The sequence below is a fragment of the Triticum dicoccoides genome, chromosome 4B (genome assembly GCF_002162155.2).
Source record: "Triticum dicoccoides isolate Atlit2015 ecotype Zavitan chromosome 4B, WEW_v2.0, whole genome shotgun sequence".
Classification (NCBI taxonomy): Eukaryota; Viridiplantae; Streptophyta; class Magnoliopsida; order Poales; family Poaceae; genus Triticum; species Triticum dicoccoides.
The window spans coordinates 57,998,402-58,007,910 of NC_041387.1; positions in this window are offsets into that span (position 1 = coordinate 57,998,402).

Sequence of the window (9,509 nt, forward strand, 5' to 3'; positions counted from 1 at the left end):
TGCCAAGAAGAAGATGGATCACAATTCCATGGCACATATGTACAAGGAGATCCCAGACAAAGCTATTGAGACAAATAAGTTTGGGTCAGTTCATTTTCTTCTGTCAGGGCTGCCAACAATCAACTGGATCCTAAGGCACACTCTACTGCCCAAGTCAGGTGACCACAACATGATTAGAGGGCATGCTATCAACATGCTGCATTTGTTTGATGTGCCATGGAAATTCAAGGTCACGAGCCTTATGGTTGAGACCATTGAGAGGACTGCAGCAGACCAGAAGAGAAGTTGTGGATATGCCCCACAGATTTAGGAGTTGATTAACTCAAAGATGGGCACAGGAAAATATCTGTTGGATAAGGAACATTTTGCTCTCTATCCAGACTTTGAGGACAATCAAGTTGTAATGAATGAGAATGAACCATCATCAGTGCAAGCTCAAGAGAAGAAGGAGAAAGCAAAGAAAGAGAAGGCTGCCAAGATGCCAACTCAAGAGGAGGCATCTGAGTACTTTTTGAAGAACAAGCAGGAGCAGCTTGGTTACTTGATAGAATCAACACTGAGGATTGAGAAGGGGTTGGCCACCCTAACTAAAAATCAGGAGAGCCTGGAAAGAATCATGGAACAAAAATTCTATGATCTAGATGTCAAAGTAACTGAAATTCAGTCAGTTGTGGAGCAGCTTCAGGATGACATGCAGGAGAGGAAGGGCAAGACTACCACTGATGCATTTGCCAGAGTGCCTAGAGCTCAGAGGTCAGCTGCAGTGCCTGTGATAGACACTAGAGCCACATCATCTGCACCAGCTACAACACCTACAACTCCAGTGCAACCAGCTCCAGCACCAACTCCTCCAGCTCCTTCCACATCAACTGAAGCCTTCGTCCAAGGAGCCATCTCTACACCACCACCTGAAGATCAAGCCTGAGAGTCGATCTAGCACTATGCATTTTCTATGAACTTTTTGGTAACTTGTTGCCAAAGGGGGAGAAAAATGTATAGATCATGGGCTTCGAGAGAGAGAGAGAGTGTGTTGCTTTTGTTCTCTCTTGCTTTGGTGGTTAAACTTTGTTTGCTTTTGATTGCTTGAGATACTATGACATTACGTGTGAGACATTGATGATCATGTGTTTGATCATAAGCTACACTTATGCCTGTTTGATGATATTATCATATCTTATCCTTATATGATCATTCACTTTGCTTGGTGATAAGTGCATATATTCAATCTTTATTGTTTTGAGCGCTCCACCAAGATGTATGTGACATGGAAGAGTAACCCATGAGCCTAATTCCTTGTGCATTTGCAGTCTAAAGAAAATCTCAAACTATGCACAAATTTAGGGGGAGCTCTTGCTTATCACATACTTCTCAAAGCAACGATGTTTTTCAATCTTATTATCATTTGTCGAAGCTTTGATCTATATGTTGTCATCAATTACCAAAAAGGAGGAGATTGAAAGTGCAACTATCCCTAGGTGGTTTTGGTAATTCATAACAACATATAGCTCATTGAGCTAATGCTATTCCAAGAATATTATTTCAGGAAAGCTCAATGAATGGCATGGCAATGGATGATGAAAGTGGATCCCTCAAAATATCAAGGACAAAGGATTGGCTCAAGCTCAAAAGCTCAAGACTCTTCATTTTACATTTTAGTGATCCAAGATCACATTGAGTCTATAGGAAAAGCTAATACTATCAAGGAGGGATGAGGTGTTTCTTCATGAGCCTCTTGCTTCAAGTGCTTAGTGATATGCTCCAAATACCCTCAACTACTTTCTCACATCCTCATATGACCTAAACCCAAAGTCAAAATCGGTCACACCGATTCGTTCTATCCGGCGCCACCGAGTTCAAATGTCATAGCCACTGCCACAAACCCTAGGCAAATCGGTCTCACCGATAGGGATCTCGGTCTCACTGAGATGGGATTGTAATCTCTCTGTTTCCCTTCGTAACGTTTTGGTCTAACCGAAGTGAGCGATCGGTCCCATCGAGATTGCAATGTAAACTCTCTGTTTCCCTTTTGTAACATTTTGGTCTCACCAAAATGAGCGAATCGGTCCCACCGAGTTTACCTGACCAACTCTCTGGAAAGCTTATTACCAAAATCGGTCTCACCGAGTTTGTGTAATCGGTCTTACCGAGATTACGTTATGTCCTAACCCTAACTATATCGGTCCTACCGAGTTGCATGTCGGTCCCAACGAAAATCCTAACGGTCACTAGGTTTACTAAATCGGTCCGACCGAGTCTGTTGAATCGGTCCCACCGGGTTTGGTAAATTGTGTGTAACGGTTAGATTTTGTGTGGAGGCTATATATACCCCTCCACCTCCTCTTCATTTGTGGAGAGAGCCATCAGAACAAACTGTCACACCCTGATTTTCATGCCACTACACTTAAGCTAACAATCATGATAAAATGTGGTTTGACAAAAACTTTTGAGTGTTTTGGACCTTGCCTTGATTGGTTTTTGTCTGTTGTTTGCAAGTGCTCTAAAAATAAAACAAATCCTCCAACTTCGATACTTCATTTCCTTGCCCCAAACTTCTGCCCAATGATCATGCCATGGGTATAGAACAATATAATATTTTCTTACAAAATTAATTTGGCCAAAATGTAATTTCTAAAATTAGTTTTTCAAAAACCCCTGAATTGAGGTTTGCACTGCAAGTACTTAACTAAGGTCAGTAAAAATCTTTCCAAAAATATATTTGACTCCTATTAGATATAGGATACCCAGAAACCACAAAAATATAATTTTAAAGGTTATTTTCTTATTTTATTTAAAAGCTTTTTCTTAAGGCCAGAAATGGTCTTTAATAGGGAAAAATTATTTTATTATTTTAAAAATGTTTGACAAAAATCAGGGGAACTCAGTGGACATATATTGTCCATATATAAGAGTTTCAACACATGGTCATGTTCAAAATATTGGTCAAATCCCTCAAAAACCCATTCTGGATATTTCAAGCTTTTGCAATATTTACAAAGGAAATATTCACCAAAAATTCCAAGAAAATTCTATCATGTCAGATATGACGTTTTTGATGATCTTGCCAAGTACCAAGTCATGGAGAATAGCATAACCCCATGAAATCCCCTCAAAACCATTTCTGTCCATTTTGAAGTTTGAGCAACTTTACATTGCCAAACATGCCAAATGTTCTCAAACCTTATGAACATGCTCAAATGGTCTAATAAGTCATCTAGACCAAATGGCACAAGTTGGAGAAAATGTTATATTGATCAAAGTGCCCCAAAACCCTCTCTGACCAGAATCATATTTGATCAACTTTATACTACCAACTTTCTCTCCTTGACCCCAACTTTGGTCAGCATGTTCACATGACCAAATGAGGCCACTACAGCAAGTGGTGCATCAAGGAGAAGTGATTTGCTCAACTAGATCTACACAAGTCTATTTCTGCTCATTTCTAGGGTTTGCAAAAGTTGCATTGGCAACTTTGCCAAAATAAGCTCCAAATTGGTGGAGGGCCCTAATTATATGTGTCATTTCACTCTGTGGAGTCTCATGGCAATTGGAAATCAATTGCTTGCCAAAACCTTTATCAAACACCTTCTGCCACTTTACCAAAATCCCATTTTTGGCCTCTCCCACTAATCTCCATGAGCCCTTCTTTTTACCACAACCCCTCCTAGTTCCCCTCTATCACCTGGATGCTTTCCTGCCCGAGGAAGCAATGATGAAGGGAGGGGGAACCCATTTTTCTTCTCTGGTCAGCAGATTCCCCCCTCTCTCTGAGCCTCCTTCTCTCCCCTCAGCTTTCCAGGGCATCCAAGGCCCTCTCCAGCTTTTGCCCATGCCCCCTCCAGCTGCCAGACACAAGTGGACGTGCGTGGACGCGGGAAAAGCGCGGATGCCGGCCAAGGTCATGCTCTGGAGCGCCTGGCAGGGCACCCGACCGTTGACGCCGCGCCCCTCGACCACTTCGGGCCTCCCCAGCACACCAACCAACGCCCCTCTACGTCCGCGTCACGACACGGCGCTGTCCCCTTCCTCTCTCCTCCTCCCCACGCCTCTGCGCTAGCAAACACCGGTCGCCCGAGCGCGCCAATGGCGCGGCTCACACGCGCGCGCCTCTGACCTCTCCCCACTCCCTCTCTCTATCTCTCCCGACGTAGTCGACGTCCAGGAACACCCCAGACACCACGCCCTCTTCTCCCGAGGCCCGTAGTGACGAGCACGAGCCCGCCGGCGTACGAGCCCACGGTGGACCTCGGCCAGCCTATATAAGGCGACCCCGAGCCCCTATCTCACTCCCTGTCGCTCCCCCACACTCCTAATCAACCTCTCACACCCCCCATTCATCTCCAGAGCCGCCCGAGCTCGAGATCGAGCTCGAGCCCTGCCGCCTCGGCTCGTCGGTGTTCGCGCGGTACAGGCCTCCTCCGCCCCCATTTTCTCTCGATCTGGAACCGCGCGGCCACGCTGACCCTTTCCCCTCTCTCCCCACTCTTTTTGCAGCCGGGAACGGCCGGAACCATCGACGCCCGAAGCACCTCCGCCGTGTGACCTCGTCGCCGGCGAACCAGGATGCTCCGGCGACCATCTCCACCACCACCGGAACGGCGACATCCCCCCGAGTCCAACGGTACCAACCATGCATCTCCCCGTGCCCTATATCGCCGCCGGTGAGCTCGCCGTTGCCTCTGGACGGAGGTTGACAACAACGGCCGTGGGCCCTGTTCGTCAGCCTCACGCCCTGACAGGTGGGACCCACCCGTCAGGTTTAAAAACGCGCGCGCGCGCACCGGTTCGCCCGTCGGCTGAAGGCATACTCCGCCTTTACGCCTTCGACGTGGCGGCCTCGCGCGGGCCGATTTCCCCCCTGGGCCTGCTGCACTGTGGACTTTCTGGCCTAGTGGCACAGTGCCATTTCTTCTTTTTCTTTTCTGTCAAACTTACAAAAACTCCTCTGGACTAAATATTAATCCAAATGAAATAATTCTAGTTCCTAAATTCTTGTAAAAATCCCACCTATTTAATGGTGCAACTTTCATTCAAATAAAGCAACCTTTTCTTCACTGTAAATATTAAAATGTGATTTTAAGCATTTAAATATACCTTTGTAAATCCATTCCTTCTGTTATGTCACTCCAAATCCAAAACTAAGAATTTTCCCCTTCTTAGTTTTCATCCTAGTATTTAACAAAAATGAGTTGGAATTTTTCTGAGCACTTTGGTTTTTCTGTTTTATTATTGGCTTATTTTTCTTTTTATTATTTTGCGACGACAGATTGCGTTGCTGACGAAGGAGTTGGACCAGAAGACTTTGAAGACCCGGAAGACTTTGTTGAGCCAGGCAAGCAGCCCTTTGACCATGTCTATGAAACCCTTTTTATGCATGTCGTATAGCACCATATTGTTGTTGCAACGGAATCATGATGAGGTGGTAACCACTTTGATGGTTTGCCACCGTAGTTCCTCGTTGATACTTGCATTGTGCATGACCCTACCTTCTTATGAGGGTTATGACGGTGGGAGTAGATAGGATGCTAAAGTAGATGCTACGCAAAAAGGGACGGGTATATGCATGGTGAAGGAGACAAAGCATTTTCAAAAGACTTTTCGAAAACCTCGTCGGGTGCCACTTATGCCCGAGGGAGATGATGAGATGGGTAACCACTTGATGACAAAGTGGTGTACCGAGGCAAGTGTGTGTGTTGTTTTCGAAAATGGATTAGATTTAAGATTTGATGACTGTCCCAACCCTACATGCGCAACCACTCTACCCTTATATGGGAAAGGGCATTATTGATTACCTAGGCTGATACTAGCTTGGATCCCACATTACTAGTGACGGGGGAGAGTTGGTGCTCTCTCTCGGGACGGGGTCATGCCAGGTAGGGCGGCCAAGAACATTTTTATGGGGCACTGGACACACCGTTGGTACCCCGTGCTTGTGATGTGAGATGATTTTGGAGTGTGGCTCCACGAAAATGTTATGTGATCATGTTGGGCACGGGGGTTACTACCAATCGAGTGGACTCCATGTTAGGGTCGTCTAGGGAAAGGTAGTGATCGGGTGCTTACCCCGGGTACTTGAGGTACGGCGGGTCGTGGACGACACGGAAGTTCCCCGGATCTTGTGGGTAAAGTGTGCAACCTCTGCAGAGTGTAAAACTATTTGAATAGCCATGTCCACGGTCAAGGACAGTTGGGCGGTGCTGCTTAAACTATGTCCAGAGTTTTACAACCGTGTGTGTGAGTTGATAAAACTACTTGGGTCAAGTCAAAGGACTTGACATGATTGAGTTGGGTTGGTGCCCACTCTATTTATGTTGATATCTGTAACCTGTCCTCATGGTTACTCGAATTCTCCTGATGCATGCCTTACAAGTTGTTGAACATGTCATTGCACTCAAAACTAGCTTTCTGCGAAAATTTACCTATATCATGCATTGTTGTATCTTGAACCAAAACATGGGTTGCTTGCGAGTACATTCAAAGTACTCATTGGCTTGCCACTGGTTATTTTATTGGCCAGGCATGAAAGAACAGGATAAAATGAAGAGTACCTTGGTGATGGACATGCGAGCTACGACGCTTCCCAGTCAGAATGCCTGTAGGGTTAAGGCAGAGGGCATGGGTCCAAGTTATCGACGAAGATTTCCGCTGCAATGTTATACTCGAGACTTGGCCATAATGGTCCTACTTGTGTAAAACGGTATGTATGGATGTAAGACTCTTGTTATTCAGCTTCTGTGTGTTCAGTGAGCATTGATCTCTAGGATCACTATACACGTGCATTCGGTGATCTCGACTTATGAGTCGGGGTCCCCACAGAGCTAGTATCAGAGCCATCCTGATTGTAGGAAGCCTTAGTTAGCATGGCCATTAGTTAGGGTAAAACTATTTCCAAAACTACTACTAGTTTCCAAAACTATCTATACTTCTCTTCCCTTCTCAGTTTTTCGAAAACTAAGGTATACTTTCCTTATTGATCTCTTCCCCTTCAAAATCTTTGGTCGCTAGAACCCTTATGCCCCTGACCACCGGATTCCTTGTAATCCTTGTGGATAATCTAGAAGGAAGATGCCTTGCCAGACACTCACCCACCTCTTTTGAACCCAAGATTCATGACACCACAACAAGACAATGCCAACAGAAGATGCGCCTTTGAAGAATGAGGACATGAAGACCCAGAGGATGGTGACACCTTTGAAATTGCCCCAGGATTATGAAACCTTGGCCTAGGATGACCAGGGCATGGGATATGCAAGATCATGATATACATTGCTAATAGAGTAACCCTATCACTACCGTTGTTGTATCGGCAACCACCGGTGGATGAGAACCTACCCATTTGGTCCGCCTCACTATAGTGAGCAGGAAAACGGTTCTCTTCATCCCCCGCTCTCGGTGACGATATTTTCAACAATGTGTCCGACAGATTGGGCCTCTATTCTGCCTTGTTAATGTCGTTGCATAAAGGAGTGCCACCTGGAACCGCCAACACCTTAAAAAGGCAAAAGTGATCGTCATGATTAAGAAGACAAGAGAAGATCAAGTCAATGCCAGCCACGAGGAGCCACCTTCACCCCATCACCTCATCAGGCGAGAAGTTGTCGAAGATTCTTCAGGCTCAACCCGGATTGTTTCATCGAACAACTACAAGAGACGTAGCAACACCTGAGGAAAACTCAGAAGACTGCATGAGGCACAAGGCGCGACTACTGAGTTCGAGAACCCCTAGGGTAGGAAGAGTCGTGTACCCCCTATGCACAGTCGAGTCCGTATGATAGTTCGAATAGAACCATGATTGTGTGTCACTTGTTTTTATTTGTTTGTGTTTTGATATAGGTCGCACTTTTGCCCTAGGAGACAAGTATGCGACTATATCACCTTCCTCACCTTGTTTCTTTTGTTTGGCCCTCTTTGCACTTGTTTGTTTGCACTTGCACTATAGAACCCCATTCAGGCATTCCCCTCCTCTATGCTACCTCTCCCTCGCATCTCTCTCCTCAACTGAAGGCTAGCAAGACAACATACACCAAGGATTCTACTTTGGCAACCAACTAGCACTGAAGACTTTTTGCTACAACCTCCTCGACCAAATGCAACCTCGTAGAATTATGTTTAACCCTCAAGATTAGAAACCCATTCCTAGACTCTTCGGGACTTCACGAGATACCCCAGCTCGAAACCTTAACCCTGTGCTTAACCCACGGAATTGCAAGAGAACCTGTTAAGCCTCCGTAACCTTGCTTATCACTGGGTTCATTAGGGAACTAGTGGACGTAGTGAGCGAGCACATTGTCATCCTAAGGTAGCACCAGAACTGACGATGCCATAGGAAAGACCAATTTGAGGATATAGGAATAGAGGACGAATGACTTGATGAGTTTATATTAATGACTTTGAGGAATTATCTCAGACTCTTTGGTGGATTATAAGGCTACCATGTTGGTAGATGAACTTGGTGGGATCATGATTATAGAGTAGCATAGCTTTCATTACCCCTGAGTAAATTAGATTTAATAGGACAATTATGATCGCAAGCTGAAATTTTTGGAAGTATTTGGATTTAACTTAGCCATGGGATATTGTTAGGAGACAGTTGATATTACGTAAATGACTTGGGGAACATGTAGGAATTCTCGTTGGACAAGAGATTTGGATTTAAATAGGTGATCCTAGTGGAGTATGGATGCAGAGTAATTTTACATGGTTCGGAGTAAATTGGATTTAGACTGATGATCTTGATCGTGATACCATGTTTCTCGGTGGACAATAAACTAGGAGACTGGATCAATTGTCAGAGTTTATTTAGGGATATATATATGCTTGACCTTGGAGTTACTTGACCCCAATAATGGGAATTGGTGGACTGACTATAGTAGAGGTAGCCCGTTCAAGTGTTCGGGGATTATAGGAACATTAGGAGATCATGTGGAACACCATAGACATTGGATTTGTAGAATTAATGGATTGTGTAGTGATTAATGGAAGTTAATGGGCTGTTGGAGTTGATTCATAGGAAGGAAACAAGATCTTGGAGTGGCTTACGACGTGTTTCCTTAGGATAGAGATGCACTATCTTGGACCTTGGGTCAATAGACTGAGCACTTGGATGGTGGATATTAAATCCAAGCTAGGATGCTCTACCCATGGATTTTTAGGGGTAGCCATACATATGAGTTTGGGGATCGTAGACGTATATGGTTTTGTTAGACCTCCTCTCGGGGGCCATGAAGATATGAATCACATGAGTGATGATTGGAGTTGACCTATGCAAAGTGATGCTATCGGTGATATGATGTGATTTGTTTAAAGGACTAGGTAGAAGTATTGGCATATCCGAAACTGTGCTCAAGGATGGGATGATAAACATTCACTCGCACACTAGAATCCTTGAAACCCTTACGCCCTACCAAGCCACAACATGGTCGGATCCTGACCTTGGGCTTTGGCTCTAGATCGGTAAGACCTTGGCCCATACTCAACCGAGACCACCACCAACACCCCAGCCTACTTTATGC